Consider the following 19,548-nt stretch of genomic DNA (forward strand, 5'->3'; position numbering starts at 1 on the left):
AGGATCGGGCAGTGTTTCATTCTGTTGTGCATAAGGTTGCTATGGGTAGATACCGACTTGATGGTACCTAACAACAACAACATCAAATACTATAATGTCTGTAATGGTGAAATTACCACAATGTTTCAAAAGAGTATAAAATGAGGAGGTCATATTCTATTAAATTTATTTTATTAAAAATAATCCTTTATTAGACTCTCATAACTAAGTCTCTTTTAAGGACCTCCAACATCTTTAGAAAAAAGAAAAATGTATTTTTTCTGCATTTCAAATTAACTCATATAGCCATTTATTGTATAAATTTTGTTATTAGGTGCCTATGCACAACAGGACAAAACACTTTCCAGTCCTACATTATCCTCACAATCATTGTTATGTTTGAGGCCATTGTTGCAGCCAGTGTGTCAATACATATCTCATTGAGGATCTCTTTCCCACTGATCCTCTACTTTTAAAAAGCAGGATGTCCTTCTCTAGGAACTGATCCCTCCTGATATTATGTCCAAAGTATGTGAGACAAAGGCTTGTCATTTTCACTTCCAAGGAATTTCCTAGATGTATTTCTTTCAAGACAAATGTGTTTGCTTTTTTCAGCAGTCCATTGTATATGAATAATATTTAATGTTCTTTGAAAGCTCCATTATTCAAATACATCAATTCTTCTTATTCACTTTCAAAGTTTTCCCATGCATATGAGGCAAACACTTGGGTCAGGTGGACCTCAAAGTGACATCTTTGCTTTTGAACAATTTAAAGATGTCTTTTGCAGCAAATTTGCCCAATGCAATACATTGTTTGCGTTATTGACAGCTGTGTCCCTAGGCATTGATTGTGGATCCAGGTAAAATGAAATCCTTGACAACTTTAATCTTTTCTCTTATGAGGCAATGCCTATTGGTCTAGTTGTGAGGATTTTTGTTTTTTTATGTTAAAATGTAATCCACACTGAAAGTTGTGTTCTTTGATCTTCATCAGTAAGTGCTTTAAGTCCTCTTTGCTTTCAGTAAGTAAGGTTGTATCATCTATATATTCAATTCATGTTGTTAATGAGTCTTCCTTTAATCCTGATCCTGTGTTTTTTCTTCATTTTCTCAGAATGCATATTGAATAAGTATGGTAAAAGGATACATCCTGATGTGCACTTTTCCTGATTTTAAACTTCATGGTATTCTCTTGTTCTGTTGGAAGGACTACTACCTCTCAGTGTATGTATGGGTTCTTCATGAGCACAATTAAATAATTATCATAGAAAATGGTAAGCACTACTTCAGAAAGTAAAGATGTTTAAGTAAATACATAAACACGTAACTAACTATAGTTATTTTGTTGTTGTTGTTGTTAAATGTAGTCAATCTGGTTACAAATCATAACAACCCTGTATAGAGTTTCCAAGGAGCAACTAGTGAGTCTGAACTTCTGACTATTTAGTAATCAGTCCAGTGCTTCTCCTACATAGTCACACCAGGACTCCATAGTTAGTGAGAAGATAAACAGAAAAAGGTAGCCATTGCAACATAGTGTGATAAGAGAAATATTGGAAGTACAGTGGAACATAAAAGAAAGAGGACCATTGTCTGCATGGAAGTGTCAGGCAAAATTTCAAAAAGATTATAAAAGGAATATAGATACCTTCTCAACCTAGGAAAATTAGAAGACATTCAAAGCAAGGGCAATGGCATCTTCACAAATCTGGAGGCAGGAAAAGACATTGTCTATCTGAAGTGCTAGTAACAGTTTGATACTGTTAAAGGTTGAAGAATGGATGGAGAGAAAAAGCTAAGAGAAGAAACTGGAGACCCTAATAGGAAAGAGGTCAATAATGCCTGGCTACAGAATTAAGATTTTATCCTACAATTGGTACACAGATTGAAAACAACTCTGATAATGGAAAATTTGAAGACAGTCATTCTAGCAACAAAACAAAGCCTAGCTTGGATGAGAGACAGAAGCCCTGGTAAGAGTTGGGCAGTGTCTAAAATGAAGCAAGAATCATAATAAATGGAAATGAGAGAATGCATAAATAGATATCTCATTATTTTTAGTTGCCATCATGGTATCTATGACTTAGAGGTTCATGATCATTGGTATGTTGTCCATTGTTAGGAGTCACTGTGTTTTGAGTGCATTCCAACTCAGTGGCTCATCTTTCAGTACCATATCAAAAAATATTTTGTTGTTGTCCTTAGGATTTTTATTTGCTGATTATTAAAGGTAGACCACTGAGAACAAACAAGATGGTGGATCAGGTGGAAGTGCAGTGAGGAGCTCCATCAACAACAACACAGAATACCAGAACAAGCAGGCTCATGGGGTGGTCCCAGAACTCTGAACCACACATGAAGAAATATTTAGAAGGTTGGAAGAATTTGAAGCAGAAGCAAGAAATCCATTGCTTTCTAATTCAAGATTCTCAGCTGCTCCTGGAGCTGCCATCTTGGGTGAGACCAAGCACGGGAAGGATCAAAGCAGCCACAGACGCCTGACAAAACCACAGAGATAAAGGTGTAAACATTTGTTTGGTTGTTTTTTTTTTTTTTTGGTGTCTGCTCATTGGTCTCTCACTGTCAACACACCTCCATTCTGGTGACTAGAGGGGTGCTTAAGTGAGAGGACACCCCACCTCCACCCCTGGAGGGTTCTACTGCACACATTCACAGATCTCCAAATTTAAAGTGACAGCTTCCACTTAAAACCAAACGACAGTGCAAAATGGCCACATCTGGCCTTTAACTGTTTATCACTAGGAAAAAGGACTGAATGGGGATTGTGGAATGGGACAAGCAGACTAGAAAAGAAATAGGCCAAAAAATAAATCCTGAGTTACGTCGCAATGACCAACAGTGGCATCTTGAAATTTCTCAGGAAGAAGAGTGAAAAGGGAAGCCCATCTCCTGTTCACATCTACCTGGAGGCAATCAGAAAATATAAACTATACCAAAATACACACCCGTCTAGGTATTAAGGCCACAGATAACTCCTGAATATACCAAAAAACAAAACAAAAAAACAGTTCACCATATTAGCACATGTCCAGAAATGAGATAAAGTGACTGAGGCAAATGAGCTGGAAGGAGACCTATACTCCATACTGGAAGATGGGCAGGCTTTGGAAATGCCGGAGAAGAAATTCAGAAAAATGATTATAAAATGTATCAAAACACTATACAATGGAGTTGAGAAAAACAAGGAAGAAGTCAGGAAAGTGCTACAGGAACAAGCAAATAAGATAGATACAGCATTGGAAACAATACAAAACCTACAGAAAGAGGTCCAAATGATTAATAATAGAATATCAGAAATGGACAATACACTGAATGGGCAAAGGAGTAGAATTGAAGAGTTAGAAGCCAGAACTAGTTAACTAGAAGATAAATCGATCAACACTACTAAGATAGAAGAGCAAACACAAAAGAGGATCAAAAAGATCTGAAGAAGGCCTAAGGTTCATATTGGACAACAATAATAACTTAAGAATTATCGGCATTCCGGAACAGGAAGAGTCACACAAGTCCACAGAGGAGATAGTTGAAGAGCTTCTGGAAGAAACTTTTCTAACATCCTGAATAGAAAAAAAGATAAGCTTTCAAGAAGCTCAATGAACCCCAGGAAGAACAGACCCTAAAAGACAATAACCAAGACATATAATAATCTAGCTCTCCAAAATCAAAGATAAGGAGACACTCCTGAAAGCAGCTTGGGAAAACAGAAGTATAACATACAAAGGCAAGCAAATCAGATTAAGCTTCGATCTCTCAACAGAAACCATTCAGGCAAGATGGCAATGGGAAGACATATATAAAACCCTGAAAGAGAAAAACTGATAACCAAGAATCATCTACCCAGCAAAGCTGTCAATCAAATATGATGGTGTAATCAAAACATTCCAGGATAAACAGAAGTTAAGGGATTTTTCCAAAGCCAACCCTGCTTTTAAAAACATTCTAAAGGAAGTTCTGTGGACTGAGAACCAACAATAACAGACAACAACCAGAGAATGACATACATGGCAGCATCACCCTGAACTCAACTGACAAATGGAAGAGTCAAGAACAGAATAAAATTATAAGAACAGAGGATCTGGGATGTCAGTCTATGATCAAAACAATTGCAATGTGAAAGAAGGTAAACACAGAGGAACAGAGATCCAAGTGGTGGGAAGGTCAGGTAGATTACAGGATAAAATAGACTGTCTTAAATGGAGGGAAGAAGTAATGGAATATAAGATCCTGGTGTGGTGCTGTGGGTTAATGCATCAGACTGCAAAGCTGTTTGAACTGCAACGTCAGTGGTTCAAGCTAATCAGCTGATCCTCAGAAACCCTATACAGGGTTGCTATGGGTCAGAACCAACTCAGTGGCACTTAACAACAACAACTAAAGTAACCACAACAGTGGGATTGGGTTGGGGGCTTAGTTCAGGTGTTGGGGAGGGCAAACACAAGAAAGGGGAGGAGGTGGAAGAACAAGATAGATAGTGGAACACTGAGACATGTTTGCATGGCCAAAGTGAGAGAGAGGTAAATAGTGATGCATGCTCAACCTTGGAACAACAGGGCTCTGTGACATGGGGATCTAGGAATTGCTTGAAGAGGGGAAATAACACTAAAATGTTTGACTGTCTTATGAATATTGGTTTCCCTTGCCCACTATTGTAAAATAGACACTTGAGTGGGATAGAAAGGAATGTTGGGAAACATGATTAGAGAAAACTTGTAAGCCCATCTTCAACCTATAACTGTTTGGAATACCTAAAGGGGGTTCTAGAACTTGCCCAGTGAAACAGGCCTCTTGTATATCCTTCGCAGAGTATTGGACCTTAGGTGGACTCCTGAGTCCCATCCAGAACCTTCTGAAGTGGGACATCCCCACTAGCAAGGACAAGCAGACCAGCCTGGAACCGCTAGATTGATGGGAAGAGAGGGTCTAAGAGCTGCTGGCCAGGAGGCAGATTTGCAGAATGTGCCCTTTGGAGGTAAATTATTATATATGCCTGAGTGATTTTTTTGTGTGTTTTCTTTAAGTAAATCTAAAGTAAATAGACAGAAATACTGTTAACTGATGGTACATGGAGAGGATTATAATCATTGTAATGAAACAAGGTGTATGATTTGTTGAGTGTAAAACTGATGATCTTACTTGTAAACTTTCACTCAACTCACAATAAAAAAAGTAAAAAATGGTAGACCACTATGCCTTTCTTTCTAGTCTTAGTCTGGAAGCTATGCTGAAATATGTCTACCATGGATGGTCCTGCTGGCATTTGAAATGCAGGTAACATAGCTTCCAACTTCCAGCATTATAGCAACATGCAAACCACCACAGTACAAAAAATTGACAGATAAGTGGTGGAAATGCATACCTAGGGGAATGAATTTATAGAACTTGGTAATTGGTTAGATATGGATATTATAACAAAACCAGAAACAAGAATAACGGTGAGGTGTCAATCTTGAGAAATTCAGTGAAAGATCAGTGTGGGGAAGGCTTGTGAACTAGTGTTACTGCCTTTGAAACATCTATGTAATTTCCAAGTAGAGGTACTGGGTGTGGAAGCCAGTAGAGAGATTTGAGCTAATGATAGAAATCCGGGTGTGACGAAAACAGCTAGAGCTAAGGCCATGAATGAGTTTGCCCTGCTTCAGTGTAGAGATGAGAAGGTAGCATGAAGAGGAAGCCTGACATATGAGGTGAACAGAAACAACCCAATGCCTAAGAAGATGATGGAATCACAGAGACCACAGAGAAAAGGAAAGAATGGTTGCAAGTATCAAATGCTGATAGCAGACACACAAAAGAAGTACTATGTAAACATCTCCTGGATTTGATAACCAATGAACCATTATTGAGTTTGAGAGGAGCAGTAAGGGGAGGAAGTTAGTTGTGTGTGTTGAGGATAAAACAGAAAACAAGTGAAAGTAAGCATATCCAGCTTGCTCCAGACTATCACACAAGCAGCTTAGTTTAAACTCACAAACACACAGTCACATGTCAGACTACTTGTTAACTACAGCTAGTCTTGAGTAGACGATATGTTGTTGTTAGATGCTATCAAGTCAGTTCTGACTCAGAGTGATAAACAGAATTAAACACTGCCTGGTTCTGTACCATCTTACAACTGTTGTTATGTTTAAGCCCATTGTTGCAGACACTGAGTCAGTCCAACTCATTGAAGGTCTTCCTCTTTTTTGCTGACCAAGCATAATGTCCTATTCCAAGGACTGGCCTTTCCTGATAATATGTCCAAAGTATGTGACATCCTTAGTTCTAGATGGTATATTAAGTTACTATCTATGCAGTATGAGGCTAGTGATTGAGGAAGCACCCTTCTTCACTGCTAAGACCAATTGACTAATGCTTGAAAATGTGAGAGAAGAAATAGCCCTTCTTTCATACAATACTAATAACATTTTAAATGCAAATTCTCTTACAAGATGTAAAGAAAAAAAAAAAGCAAGTTCACTGTTAGCTGAAAATCACCCTTACCTAACCATTTTCTAAGAAGAGGATTGAATTGGGCAAGCCAGGTTCCAGTAAGAGTCTGAGAGCTGCAGGGGTCAAAGACAGAGAAAGGAGAGCATGAAAGAATGGAAAAATGTCATCCGGTCCAAATTTTTATTTAGCACTACTCTTGCTTCCCATGGTTCTGGAGGTCACATTGTCATAAGTACAAGGAGATAGATCTTCTAACAATTGAAAAAAGAATTATTTCCCCTGATTAAAGAGGGAGAGAACTAGTCTGATTCATAATTTCACATTGTCTAAACTCTAGATGGCTTTAAATAAAATTTGCCCTTATTCTCCAACCCACATATTCAGTTTCAGTTTCTACTTAATAATCTCAACATATTTCATTTGGTTTCAGTTTTTCTAAAAAATATTCTTTAACATTAGTTAATTTTTTAATTGCCTAGGAAAGTTGTTAAAATCTATTATGGATATTGTGATATGGAACTATTAAGCCTGAATATATATATACTGACTTTCAGATATTTTTAAAGCCTGTCATACAGTCTTAACTTTTTAAAATACTCTACTACTTTCATAAGTCTTCTAAAAAGCCACTAATCACAGCCATTTAGAAAGAAATATGACATTAAAAGGAGGTAAGATTTCCACATATTATACTGAAATTTAGCTGTGCACTCCCATTAAGTCCAAATCTGTCTTCCAACCAGTGTGAAATAGGCATGATTTATTTGAGCCTGATGATATAGGTCTATTAAAACAATAACTTGAAAATATTCTTCATAGCTAACATAGCACTCAAAGAGTATGGCAGAGATTTCACAGAAGCCTGTGTATCTAGGTGTGAAATCAGTGAGACAAGTAACCAAAAGGATTAAAGGTACCTGACTCATCATGCAAAAAGAAAGCAAGAGAAAAGACTTACAAACAACCAGCTGGAAGTGTGGCTTTAAGGCCTGTGCCTGATGACAGTCATGAAGATACAGCAAAGAGCAGATCTTGATTTAAAGATGGAAATATTCACAATCAGGAAAGGGAAAACAAAAACAAGATTCTAAATGCTTTAGAATAATTTACAGCAGACTTGCTTTATAATGTAGATTGTTGATAAACAGATTTAGACATTCTGAAGGGCAAATTTTGTTCCATAAATCATAACACATCCATGAGTTAAAGCCCAAGGAAACACAGGCTTAAGGAGGGTTTTTACTGAGGCCTCATAGTCCTTTCAAAAATGAAGATTTCGTAGGTCCTTGAATTCAACAATGATTTTCTCTTTGTTTTCTATTCTTTATTATTATTATTATTATTTTCTATTCGTCTTTGTTATTATTATTCTATACTTTGCCATCAAACTTCTTAGAGGCTAATTCTAAATTCACTACTTTTTTTCATGGAAGCAGCAGTCAAATAAAACAATATATTGCATTCAGCAAATCTGCTGTGCAAGACCTCTTTAAATAGTTTGAAAGCAAAGATGTCAGTTTGAGGACAAACGTGTGCCTGACCCAAGCCATTGTATTTTCAGTAGCTTCAAATGCATGTGAAAGTGGACGATGATAAGGAAGAACAGCAAACAATTGATGCATTTTAGTTGTGTTGGAGAATAATATTGCAAATATCATGGACTGCCAGATGAACAAACAAATTTAGAAGAAATACAGCCAGAATGCTCCTTAAAAACCAGGATAGCCAGACTTTATCTCTGACACTTTGGACATAATATCAGGAGGGATGAGTACCTGAAAAAGGACACTATGCTTGGTAAAGTGAAGGGTAACTGAAAAAGAGAAAGATCCCCAACAAGATGGATTGGCACAGTGGCATCAGCAATGGGTTCAAGTAAAACATCAATTGTGAGGATGGAACAATTGCACCACCTTGGCTTCTGACCACACCCTATTCCTGGAAATTGTTCTTTCATCACTTTTCAGAGATCCCTTTGTTCTTGCTGCTTCTCCTCCCTTGCTGATCATTTCTCCCAAGCTCCCTAACTGACTTCTACTTCCACTCCTGGCAGTCCCCATGTTTGGATATTAGTCCTCTTCTTCATTCACACTATTTTCTATCCCTTTGCAATCTCAGTTATCATCTGCAGGACAATGAGTTGTACATCTTCATATCCAGCTCAATCTCTCCTGAGATATAGACCTTCCTACCAACCTTTATGAAGTCCTGGTGTGGCGCTGTGGGTTAATGCGCCAGACTGCAAAGCCTGAACTACAAGGTCGGTGGTTCAAGCTCACCGGCTGTTCCTCGGAAACCCTATACAGGGTGGCTATGGTTCGAAATCGACTTGACGGCACTTAACAACAACAACCAACCTTTATAAGGAGCTCTGGTAGTGGAGTGGTTATGAATCGGGCTGCTAACCTCAGGGTCAGCAGTTTGAAACTACCAATTGTTCTGTGGGAGAAAGATGAGGTTGTCTGCTCCTGTAAAGATTTACAGCCTCAGAAACCCTGTACAGGTCGCTATGAGTGGGAACCGTCTCCACGGCACATAACAACACCACCAACCTTTATATTTCACATGTTCTTTTCATATACCATAACTACACCTTATTTCAGCTCTGCCTTATCCTATCCCCTTAAAATTCTGCCCCTTCCATTATTCTTGTTAATGATGATACTTCAGATGTAAAAGCCTGCAGTAGTCTGTGCTTCCCCTCTTTTTCTCACCCTGACATTCAGTGAGTTATTAAAACTTATTATTGTTAAGTGCTGTCCTGTCGGTTACAACTCATAATGACCTTGTATAGGGTTTCTGAGGAACAGCTGGTGGGTTGGAACTGCTGATCTTGTGGTTCAAAGTCCAGTAATAATCCTATAGCGCCACACCAGGAGTCATTAGTGCTATCACAAAAATGCTTCACAAATCTACTTTCTCTCCTCTAGCTGCTGCCCTGTATTGGTCTGGGCACTGCTGATCTGTCAACTGGATCAGTGTAATGACCTCTCAGGGATCTTCTAGGCAGGAATTTCTCCCCATTCTGTCAATCAGTCACACCAAAATCAAACCAACCCTGTTGCTGCTAAGTCAATTTTGACTCATAGCCACCCCACGTATTACAGAGCAGAACTGCTCCATAGGGTTGTCTGAGCTGTGATCTTTATAGAAACACATCACCAGACCTTTCTTCCATGTTATTATGGGTATGTTTGAACCATAAAACTTTCAGTTAGTGTCCAAACTTAAATTGTTTGTGCCTCCTCGGAGTCTTCATTTATACATCTAACTTAAAAATAAGCCTTGACCCTATCACTCCGCAGTGTAAAGATCTTCATTGTTCTATCTCATTATCTTCAAGTTCCTTAAACAGAGTCTGGCTTCAATCTAATTCATGAAGTATCTACATTTACTCATATAAATCTCCTATTTGTTGTTGTTAAGTGCCATTGAGTCGGTTCCTACTCATAACGATCCTGTAGGGTTTACAAGGAGCAGTTGGTGAGTTTGAACTGCTGATCTTGAGGTTCAAACTGACCTTTCAGTCTAGTGCTTATCTTATAGTGCCAAACCAGGACTCCCTAGCCTTCTATATTGGTGTTGCTGCTAAGTGTTGTCGATTCTGACCCATAGCAACTCTGTATAGAGTTTCCAAGGAGCAACTGGTGAGCTTGAACCACCAACCATGCAGTTCAAACCAACATTGCAGTCTAGTGCATTAACCCACAATATAGGTAATTCTTAACTTCATTGAAACCTCCTTCTTTCCAAAATACTCTCTCCCAATTATTTCCAATCTGTAAGCTTTCTTTTAGCCTATCCCTAGACTCCTTCAATTATTTCCTCAACACTTCTTCATCTCTCTTGCCATCTTGCTCTTCCTCATCATATAAAACCCTACTCTGGATAAATTCATATCTATGAAGTCTTCACTCCTATGCCCAGAGGATGGACTCAAACCACAAGTTGACAGTTCAAACACCCCAGCTGCTCCTCAGAAACCCTATACAGGATCACTATGAGTCATAACTAACTGGACAGCACTTAACAATAACAACAGTGCCCTGAGGAATGAGTCCTGGTGTGGCACAGTAGGATAAGCACTGAACTGATAATTGTAAGATTAGCGCTTCAAACTCACCAGTTGCTCCTCAGAAACTCTATGCAAGGTTGCTATGAGTCAGAACCAACTCGACAGAACCTAACAACAAATCACCCTGAGGAGAATTATCTTTGATAATTGAGGCTTTAAAAATAAGCTCACCAAAATAGTATGAAAACTGTTTTATGTAATAGTAGGTGTCATTCTGCTCAATGAGATTTTAATTAAATAGATGTTATTCCAAATATCCTCTGAAGCTACCATAATAGTTAGTGTTTTTCTGTGAAGAGCTTTGCATTGATTATTCCTTGGTCAATGACAAGTTTGAGCCCAGAGTCAGAAATACAAGAAGGTTGGAGCATGGTCTTGTGACTCTCTTTCTAGTCAGTTTACGTATAAGCCTCATCATATTAAATCGTCTTCAGATGAGTTTCAAATTAATTAACAGAAACTGAGATAAAGGATAATTAAGTAATAGCAAAAAGTTGATTTTTGTGTCTTTGTTGTTCTCTGGTATAAAGCTAGAAAGCATTTTTCCTTAAATAAAACAACAAATTAACATGTAAAGAGGAGAACATTCTCTTATTTGTAGTAGTATGGTACAGTGGGTTAAGTGTTGGGCTGTTAACAACAAGGTTGACAACTCAAACCCACCAATTGCCCCCCAAGAGAAAGATGAAGCTGTCTATTCCCGTGAAGATATCCAACCTCAGAATTGTTACAGAGCTGTTCTATTCTGTCATATAAGGTCGCTATGAGTCAGAAAGAACTAGATAGCCATGGGCTTGTTGTTTGGTATCACACAGTAGGACAACCTGGGTTCCCCTTGGGAAGCCTGAACAGAAAGAAGCCTGACACAATTGCTGATGGCCAACTGTGAGAGCAGAAGGCAGAGAAGAAGCCCCCTACCCAGACAAAGTGTTCAAACTGGAGTCTTCAAATGTTATATTTTTTGTCAAGGTGAAACAAAAGTCAAAGAAGTTCATACATTTATGATTCTGTTCAAAACTAGAACAGAAAAGGCCAAGGAGTAAGCATAAGGAATAATAAAAATAACAAGTACCCAATACAGGACACTTCTGGAACAAAACAAGTGAAATATAAGACCAGAGTCAGAAGCAAACTTGTTATAAGAGATAGCAAATAAATAATGTCAGGGTGGTAGCTGGGGCACTCCAAGCCAAGTTTCAATAGTTGAGATTCCAAATCAGAATGATGCAGTTGAAAGTTCTGATCCCTTTCTATATGGATATCACATCAAGTGTATCCTCAGAAACTTTGTGAAGATCTTGTTTTATATTCACTGTACCAGGCAATGCAATATCTGTGCACCTCTGCTTGGCAGCAATCTTCAAGAGTGGGCTCAGAAGTTCCCAGCCATCTGTATTTGTATAGATTACCATAAGAACCCATTCCTTATCTCCTTAGGGAGATCAACAGTATTTTTTCCCATCAAATAGTACAAGAATCCAGAAGCACCCTCCGCAGAAGTATCTTAGTCTTCTCTTCTCTTTCCAACAGTGTAAATCTCTTTGTTGCTGTTGTTAAGTGCTGTTGAGTTGGTTCTGACTCACAGCGACCCAGTATAGAGTTTCCAAGGAGCAGCTGGTGAGCTTGAACTGCCAAACTTGCCATTCAAACTGATCTTGCGGTCCAGCCCCTTAACCCACAGAGCCACACCAGGACTCTGAAAACTTAGCAGATTCAAAAAAGTTAGCCTTGCTTTCATACGTGGTCATTTAGAATAATTTTGAAGTTAAGAAAGACACAGTTGTGATCCATCTTGAATAAAGTGTCCATATTAAGACATAAACTCCTAAAGAGAGAGGAAAAGGGGGGAAGGACAGCAGTCTAACCAGGACCACAAGCTCGTAAGATAGGGAGAAAAAAGGAAGTCATTCATTTGACTCATTTTCCTGGCAACATTAATTTATGATTCTTGGAAACTTTTGGCAGGAAAGTGGGAGGAAGAATGTCAAAAATTCATAAAATCATTTTTTTAAAAAATAGTGGAAGGGAGGATGTGTAGTTCTACTATTTCATAGATTAGGAAAATGGGGTAAAGAAAGAGGAATGAGAAAAGAGAATAATATTTACTACCGATCCAATATTTGCCAATTATTTTTATATTTGTTCAAACATCCTTAAAAAGTATAAGGTAATGACACTATCTCCATTTAAAAAAAAGATATAAAATAAGGATTAGCAAGATTAAGAAAGTTTTCTGAGGACACACAGCTAGTAAATGAAACCGTTAAGATTTAAATGCATATGTATCTCAATATAAAGCCTTTCCACTACTAGCTTACCTCACAAAGAGGAACTGAAGTTTGAAAGGTTGTCCTAGTTCACATAAAGAGTTAAGTGCAGGACAGCTAGATCTGGCTCACAGCCTTATATATAGTCTTTCCACTATAACACTGCAATTTCAATTTTTTAAATGAAGACAGATGACACTCTGAATTTAATTTAATTAATTTAGTGTACTGAGCATTTGATGTTTTTGCCTGCCCAGAGCTGCTTGTTCATCCCTACCTTCCTTTCAACCCTGCTTCACATCTGCCCCAAATTCACCATTGTAATTGACTAGCCAATGACTCTTCACAATTTTCCTTCTTTCTTCCCCTCAAAAAATACCTTTCTCTTGCTGTCTTGGGACCCAGATTTTCTAGGAAACTGATGTATTATTTTAAGCAATAAATTAATTAACAGAAGGTTAGTGCCTTAGTGCATTTGTTGTTGTTGTTGTTAAGTGCCTTCGAGTTGGTTCCGACCCATAGCAACCCTGTATAGGGTTTCTAGGAGCAGTTGGTGAACTTGAATCGACTACCTTGCAGTTCAAACCAACTTTGCAGTCCAGAGCATTAACTCACAGCACCACACCAGGACTCCTTAGTGCATTGTTTGTTGTTGGTAAGTACTTAGAGTTGTTTCCAACCCATAGCGACTCGGTACAGGGTTTCCAAGGAGCGGCTGGTAAGTTTAAATCGCTAACCTTGAGGTTCAAATCGATTTTGTAGTCCAGCGCCTTAACCCACCACACCACATCACACCAGGACTCCTTGGTGCATTATTGTTGTTGTTGTTAAGTGCCGTCGAATAACACATGTTAATACCTGTTTACAATACAGCAACCCAAAGGAATCAAATATAGGAAACTTTAGACCTCAGACTAGTCAAGGAGGGAGACTTTCAAGGCTTGGGAGATATTTGTCAGTAACATCAAAGTTAAGTCAGTGTCTCCCTTCTTCTCAAACTGATTCTAAAAGTAAAATATCAAACAATTTGTATTTCTTGAGCACTTATAATGTGCTAGCACTGTGCTACAGTTTGGGAGAGATGAAAGGTGAGAATGAGAGATTTCAGATTCTGTTCCTCACTCTAAATTGTGTCTATAACAATATTCATTAAGTGAGACAAAACTGGCTCTAATAACCTTGTAGATATCCGTTTCCAGGTGTATTCCTGAAAGTACTTCACCATTTCTTCTATCTCAAAGCAAAATCTCTTTCCTTCATTTACCTGAAAATTCACATACTTATTTAGGAAAATTCACATACTTAATCATCCTCCCAATAATGGAAGTCCAACATCTCTACCCTTAATTCCACTAGTCTCCTGCTAAGTCCTGTCAATTCTAGCTCAGCTATATTAATTAACCAATCCCATCTTTCTTTTTGCACTGTTTTTATTACTATTTCTCACTGTTACCTTTATCATCTCTTTATTTGATTATTGTCTCCTATTCTGCAGTCTCTTCCAATTGAAATCACTCTCTATATACAGAAATTTCACTAAATTTTTCCTAAACATGCCTTTGTTTGGGCTATTTGCCTGATGTAGAACTTTTATGCTTCTCCATTTTCAATAGAAATATAAATAACTTAGCCTGGCATTCAAAGTCCTTCATCAACTAGTCCAATATGTTCCAGGCAAATCTACCATTTATACTCTTTCTTCACACACCAAAATTGTAAACATTCCTAAAGAGTCAAGTATCACTTCCACCATGAAGTGGTTAAAAGTTACCTCTCTGTCTCTAAAGTCATACAGAACTTTACCTGATGATCTAAAATTACATTAATCAAATCCTACATGTCATGGTGTCGAGTATTCATGTTTCATCCTGCCTGCTGATCTGTAAATTCCTTGAAATGTAAAACTAAGACACAACACAGATAAAGTTAACGTGGTTTGGGGTGGACAGAATTTTTATTTTGTTTCCACCTGGGATGCCCATAGAAAAAATGACGCAAATTGAGAAGCACTTACATGCCTAACAGTTCTATTTTAGGAAGATCTGGTGAACTATTTCTATAAGTATTCCATCAAGAAAACTCTATGGTACAGTTCTATTCTGTCACATAGGCTTGCTATGAGTCAAAATTGGCATTTAATGACAACTACCTTTGGAATGCAATTTGAAAATGTTTGCAACAGTACATTGTCAGAGACCTGCAAGAGGTTCAAGCTGGATTCAGAGGAGGATGTAGAACTAGAGGTATCATTGTTGACGTCAGATGGATCATGGCTGAAATCAGAGAATACCAGAGAGATGTTACCTGTGCTTTATTGACTATGCAAAGACTTTCAATTGTATGGATCATGACAAGCTATGTACAGCATTGCGGAGAAGGAGTATTCGTGAACACTTAATTGTGCTCATAAGGAACCTGTACATAGACAAAAATGTTAAAACAGAATAAGGGGAAAATGGGTGATTTAAAATTAGGAGAGGTGTATTCCAGGGTTATATTCTTTCACCATACTTATTCAACCTGTATGCTGAGCAAATCATTTGAGAAACTGGATCATATAAAGAAGATCATGGCATCAGAATTGGAGGAAGACTCATTAAGAACATGTGATATACAGACAATACAAACTTGCTTGCTGAAAGTGAGGAGAACTTAAATACTTACTGATGAAGATCAAAGCCCACAGCTTTCGGTATGGGTTGCATCTCAATGTAAAGAAAACAAAAATTCTCACTACCAGACCAATAAACAACATTCTTATCAATGGAGAAAAGATTGAAGTTGTCAAAAACTTCATTTTGCCCACATCAACTATTACCACTCATGGAAGCGATAGTCAAGAAATCCAGCAATGTATTGCATTGGGCAAATCTGCTGCACAAGACCTCATTTAAAATGTTGAGCAAAGATGTCAGTTTGAGGACTAATGTGTGCCTGACCTAAGCCATGGTATTTTCAGTAACCTCATAAGCATGCAAAAGTTGGAAAATTAATTAGGAAGACCATAGAAGAATTGATGTATTTGATTTATGGTGTTGGAGGACAATACTGAAAGTGCCATGAACTACCAAAAGAACAAAGAAATCTGTGTTGGAGAAAGTATAGCCAGAATGCTCCTTACAAGCCAGGAAGGTCAGATTTCATCACTCATACTCCGTACATATATATTATCAGGAGGGACCAGTCCCTAGAGAAGATCATCATGCTTGGTAAAGTGGGGGGTCAGCAAAAAAGAAGAAGACTCCTAACAAGGTGGACTGGCACAGTAGCAGCAGCAATGGGCATAGCAGCAATTGTGAAATTGGCATAGGACCAGGCAGTGTTTCATTTTGTTGTGCATAAGGTTACTGTGAGTTGGTACCAACTCAATGGCACCTAGCAACAGCAACCTTTGAATTTATCCTTGAACGATGAAGAAATTGTTAATGCGTGAAGACTGAAAATGCTAGTGTAAGAGAAGGGAAGATAATGTAGGAAAATTAATGTACAAATGATATTTATAAGAAAAAGAGGGTTGTCCAGCTTGATTATAGTTCAGAATGTCTGAAACTTAGCTTTTTTGTATTCCAAATCATCAGTAAAAGTGTGATCAGAGGATTGTATTAAAGTATAACTTTAAATTGCATTGCTCTTAACCACATAGATTTAGCACTCTAAAAGGAAGCACATGTTAGATAGAGATCTGTAGAACATTTTATGGTTCTTGAACTCTTCGAGGTTGATCTGGAGAAGGGAAGGAAGGGAACAAGAATGGCCAGCATATCCTGGCAACATTGCTTAGTGACCTGGCACCTGAAATATTGCTGCAGCTTACTAGAGGAAACACGGAACAAAGAATAACAAATTCATCAATCAGAAAATTCAAAAATACTAAGCTGCTCTTAATCTATACCTGAAAATGATTCTATTATTATGCCTAAATGATATGATATTAATTAAATTCTTATGTGGCCACATATTTTTCATTGAGTTGGCTTTGGATCCATTATGAATACAAAGAATTTTTATGACATACTTTATAATAAATATCTAACATACTTTAAAAGTATATATGCTTGCTTTGTTGGATTTGTGTCCCTTCTATTATTTTGAAGAAAATACATAAAGAAAAATTTTCTGTTCACTTTAAAAATTCCATCAAGGAAATTCATTTATATCTTAACTCAACAAATGTTTATTGCATACTTTCATTCTCTCATGTGATCTCCAGCATCATTTGTATCACCAGGGCCATATTTTCCAACTGCTGACCCTTCCTCTTTGCTCCCAACTTTTGCATTCCAATCACCAGTAATGATCAATACATCTTGATTGGATGTTCAATCAATTTCAGATTGAAGAAGTTGGTAGAATTCTTCTATTTCATCCTCACTGGCTTTAGTGGTTGGTGTGTAAATATGAATAATAGTGGTATTAACTGGGCTTCCCTGTAGGCACATGGATATTATCCTATCACAGACAGCATTGTACCTCATGACTGATATACATGTTATTTTGACAACAAATGCAACCATTGCTCTTCACTTTGACATCTCTGGCATAGTAAACCATGTGGTTGTCAGATTCAAAATGTCCAATACCAGTCCATTTCAGCTCACTAAGATATTGGTGTTTATGCATTTCATTTCATTTTTAACAATTTCCAATTTTCCTAAATTCATACTTTGTACATTCCATGTTCCGATTATTAATGGATATTTACAGCTGTTTCTCTTCATTTTGAGTTGTGCCCCATCAGCAAATGAAGGTCCACTGAGTGGTTTAAAATTAAGAAAGTTGGGCAAGAGGGTTGTATTCATTCACCATAATTATTCACCCTGTATGCTGAACAAATAATCCAAAAAGCTGGGTTATATGAAGAAAAATGTGGCATCAGGATTGGAGAAAGACTCTGTAACAACCTATAATATGCAGATGATACAACCTTGCTTGCTGAAAGTGTAGAGGACTTAAAATACTTATTGATGAAGATCAAAGAGCACAGCCTTCAGTATGAATTGCATCTCAATATAAAGAAAACAAAAATCCTCACCACTGGACCAATAAACAACATTCTTATCAATGTAGAAAAGATTGAAGTTGTCAAGGACTTTATTCTTCTTTGATCAACCATCAACACTCATGGAAGCAGCAGTCAAGAAATCAAACAATGTATTGCATTAGGCAAAAATGCTGCACAAGAACTTTTTAAAGTGTTGAAGAGCAAAGATGTCAGCTTGAGGACTAAGGTGTGCCTGACCCAAGCCATGGTATTTTCCATAACCTCATATGCATGTGAAAGATGGACAGTGAATAAGGAAGACGGTAGAAAAAATTATGCTTTTGAGTTATAGTGTTGGAGGAGAATATTGAAAGTGTCATGGGATGTGTTGGTTTTCTCAGATAATTTTTAAATTTTCTCAAAATTTGATGGTGAGCAGTAAAACAATTTGGCCTGCAAGTCTGTCAGTACTAAATAGCACTATTGTTGTTGTTAAGTTCCATCAAGTCAGTTCCGACCCACAATTACTCTATATAGGGATTCCAAGGAGTAGCTGGCAAGCTTGAACTGCCAACTTTGCAGTCCAGCAGGTAAACCCACAGTGCTATACAAGGACTCCATAATATAGCCATAACCATATGTGGTTTGAACCACAAGTTATGTGGTTCAAGTTCACCAGCTGCTCCTTAGAAACCCTATACTGAGTGGCTATGGATTGGAACTGACTCAACAGCACTTAGCAACAACATATAGTATATATTCCCAAAAATGCTGAGGGGAGAGGAATACAGTCAGTCCCAAGATTATGATCAAGTTTTATTCCTAAATCTTATGTAAATTGGAACAGTTAGCCACGGTTCATATCTAATGTCAGTCAAGTATTTGTCTTGGAATATACTGTACCTTTCTATGCATAAAATAGGTTAAAGAAAAACTTCCAGATACACTAAAACATCTCTAACATAATAATGTAGTAATAATAATTTTTCAATGCATGTCACAAAGTAACACTTATTTGTTAATAAGGACCACTGTACTTACCTCATAATTTAATATAACAGGCTTCACAAAGGTTGGTTCATAACCCTGAATTATATGTAAATCAAACATTCATAACACAGGGATTGCCTATACCCCAATAAATGTGTTATGCTTAGTCTAGAAGACTAAGGGACCCTAGAGAAAGACTATACATGACTCAAATAATATTTTCTCAGTCTGAACAAAAATTTGAGTTAACAAATACCCTATTGAATGATATTCTTTTAGCATGTCCTGCTAAACAAATAATACATTATAAATTTGAACTTCCTATCTCAGTCCTACTATAAGCATTTAACTATTATTAGGTATTTTTAAGATACAGAGAAAAGATTGAATTTTTACATTTCATTACCATGTGTTAAAGATAAGCTGTCTAAATCCCATTAAAATATATATGCTTGAATGCTCCTTCATTTCAAAAAAATTGGGGGGAAAAAATGAAAAACTTTACTTCACTAAAAATATCCATACTAAATTGCAAATATGTACAGGGAAATTGTCACTTAATAATAGCCAGGCAAACTCTCTCAAAATACCTGAAACCAATATAACAATAATTATTATTTGCTTGAAAGCTCTAAGCTTAGCATGACTTCTATATTTGTGTGAGCTTTAGGTGATCACATTTGATTCTGTCTCATTTCACAGTAAAGCAATGTCACATATAATGATGTTATCAACCTCAGAAAAAAAAAAACATATAACTGTTGTAACAGAATATCTTAATCCTGCTAAATTAGTGGTTTGTCA

Source organism: Chrysochloris asiatica, unplaced genomic scaffold (assembly GCF_000296735.1).
Source record: "Chrysochloris asiatica unplaced genomic scaffold, ChrAsi1.0 scaffold00155, whole genome shotgun sequence".
NCBI lineage: Eukaryota > Metazoa > Chordata > Mammalia > Afrosoricida > Chrysochloridae > Chrysochloris > Chrysochloris asiatica.